Source organism: Lolium rigidum, chromosome 6 (genome assembly GCF_022539505.1).
Source record: "Lolium rigidum isolate FL_2022 chromosome 6, APGP_CSIRO_Lrig_0.1, whole genome shotgun sequence".
In the NCBI taxonomy this organism is placed as follows: domain Eukaryota; kingdom Viridiplantae; phylum Streptophyta; class Magnoliopsida; order Poales; family Poaceae; genus Lolium; species Lolium rigidum.
In genome coordinates this window covers 263,635,634-263,638,791 of record NC_061513.1, presented here as the reverse complement: position 1 = coordinate 263,638,791, position 3,158 = coordinate 263,635,634, and positions in this window count along the sequence as shown.

Here is a 3,158-nt window from a genome sequence, read left to right as displayed (position 1 = left end):
TCAGAGGTCGACGGCACCCGTGCCCAATTGACGTGGCAATGCCCGCCATTGGCATCAGCTCTGCCGGCCCAGAGGAAGCCCCTCAGGATTTTGTTGACCTGCTTCAGAGCGGTTTTGTTGACCCCCAACACCATCAGCTGGTGCAGCGGGATCGCTGCGAGCACCGAGCGAATAAGCGTCAGACGCCCCGCCCTCGGCATCATAGCCGCCCTCCAAGTGGGAAGTTTGTCGGCAATCCGGTCTACCAGAGGCTGGAAAGAGGCAGTCGTCAACCTCCTGATAGACAGCGGTATGCCGAGGTACTTCACCGGGAACGGCGCTAGGTGACAACCCATGCGCTCAGCAGCGCCAGCGGCCTCCTCATCCGAGCACCCGATCGGGGATACCGAACATTTGGCGAAGTTGGTATGCAACCCTGAGGCCACCCCAAAGAGCTCCAGGATACCACGAACAGCTCGCAGCTCCGTCTCATCTGGGTGACAGAAGATCACCACATCGTCCGCATAGAAGGAGACCGAAGTCATCAAGTCTCGTCTTGCAAGACGCCTTAGGACACCCAGCTCGATGGCCTTCGCCAAGAGCTTGTTGAGCGAGTTCATCACCAGAACAAACAACGATGGCGACAGGGGATCTCCCTGTCTCAGACCCCTCCGATGCCAGATGGGGGGGCCTAGCTCGCCATTGAGCAACACCCTAGTACTTGCTTTGGATAGCAGGATGGACACCAACTCGCAAAACCTAGGGCCGAACCCGAGTTTGCGCAGGATCTCCAGAAGGAAGCCCCACGAAACAGAGTCGAAGGCGCGAGCAATATCCAGCTTGAGCATCACTCTCGGCTGCTTTTCCCGATGGAGGAATCTAGCAGTCTGCTGGACCAACATAAAGTTGTCATGGATGCAACGTCTACGAATGAACGCGCACTGGTTGCGATCCACAAGAGATTCCATCCGGGGGGCCAGACGGGTAGCCAACGTCTTCGCCACCAGCTTGGCGAAGATGTGGATAAGGCTGATCGGCCGGTAGTCACCCAAAGCAGCCGCATCAGGGCGCTTAGGCAGCAGGGTTAGTAGGGCCTGGTTAAGACCCTGGAACCCGCGCCCACACATCGTGTACATCTTGTCAAAGGCAGCCATGAAATCACCCTTGACCACGCTCCAACATTTCTGCAGGAACTCAGCCGTGAAGCCGTCCGGTCCTGGCGCCTTGCCTGCCGGCAGTCGCCGAACCACCTCCCAAACCTCGTCCTCGGTGAATGCTACCTCGAGCTCGGATAGATCCTCCGGGTGGGTGCCCAGGAATTCCAAGTCCAGCGAGTGCAGCCTGTCGACCGAGGTGCCCAGCAGGCCCTCAAAGTGCGAGAAAGCCGCTTCAGCCATGGCCGCATGGTCAGAGATGACCGCGCCTTCAACCTGCAGGCTATGGATCACATTTTTCCGGCGCCTGTACGCCGCATGCTGGTGGAAGAAGGCCGTGTTGGCGTCCCCCTCCTTGAGCCAGGCAATCTTGGCCCGTTGCCGAGCCATAGTGCGCTCGAGGGAAGCCAGACCCAGGTAAGCGTGTTTGAGGTGGGCCCTGAGTCGACGTTCATCCGGAGACAAGTGTCGTGATTCCATGGCAACATCCAGCCTCAACACCACCTCCCGCGCTATCATCAGCTGCAGTTTGACACACCCTTCCTTCTTGTCGCTCCAGCTCTGCAGGCAGCGAGCTGTGCGCCTAAGCTTGGCGGTGAGCCGCCGAAAGGGATCTGGGTCCCCTTCGATAACCTCCCAGGCGTTCCGCACAGCCTCGTCGAACCCATCGAGATTCAACCAAAAGCGCTCAAACTGGAAGCGCTTACGCCCCGTGCACTTGGTGGTGCAGTCAAGAAGGAGTGGGCAGTGGTCAGCCACCACCGTTGCCAGACAGCGCAACATGCAGCTGGAATGGATCTCCTCCCAGTCAACCGTGACGAACACCCGATCAAGCCGGACGAGGGTAGGCGTCTCCCTCTCGTTGGACCAAGTGAAACGTCGCCCGTGCAGGTAGATCTCTTTGAGCTCGCAGTCATTCAGGAAGCGCCGGAATCTGCCCATCATCCTGCGGTTGAGGTTCCCATTATTTTTGTCCTCATCCCGGTAAATCAAGTTGAAGTCCCCGCGAGGGCCCAAGGTCCAGTGGTGGCCTCCGCGGACATCTCGCAACTCAGCCGGAAAGGCGACCTTGTCGGCCTCAGCTCGTGGACCGTATACACAAGTAAGCCACCACCCAGTGCCACCACCCACCGGGGATACCCTGGTTGTGACACTGTTATTGCCATAGTGGGCGCTGTCGAGCTGCACCACCCAGCTAACCCAAGCCACAAGGATCCCCCCCCGAGAATCAGTCGCCGGCAAGCAGAAATAATCATCAAATTCCGCGCCAAGCGCTTCCATAACGATAGCATGGGTTACAACAGATAGTTTCGTCTCCCGGAGACACACGATAGACGCACCCGTAGTACCCACTACACTCCTAACAGCGGAACGCCTTGCGCGATCATTGAGGCCTCGTACATTGGCCACCATCACCCTAGGTTCGTACAACATTGGAACGCTTGGAAGCACACGTGGAACACCCGTGGGGGTCAAGCCTCAATGAGGCGACCACCCGTCATCCCCAGCATTGGTGGGGAGCAGCCTCTGATCGTCGAAAGCGACCACCCGTAGAACTCTGCGATCGCCTCAATCATGTCATCTGTCAGGGGTAGCTCATACATCTTGTGGTACGCCTCTAGAGCGGCAGCTGACGGCGCCTCATCCCCTTTGAGCAGACCGAGCTTGCGCGTGAGGTTCCGAACAGCCTTCAACTCCGCATTGAGGCCACCAGGTTGCCCTGCAATCCTCGAGCTGCGACGAGGTTGGAAGTTGAGCTCCACAAGCCTCCGTCCGACAGGCGGGGACTGCAGGAGAGCGTCCGAGCGCGATTTCGCGACTGTGAGGAACTCCCCAAGGGTCCTGGGTCTCGCCACGCCAACCTGCTGATGGGGGATAGGTGGCTGTCGTGTTCTGCTGAACACCACGGGTGGTGAAACGAAGCGGCACACCGTCGGGGTCATGACAGGTGGAGAAGGGACCATGCTCGCTACGTGTGTGGCACGCGCAGGGGGTGTCTCCAGAACAATCTCCTCATCCACCTGT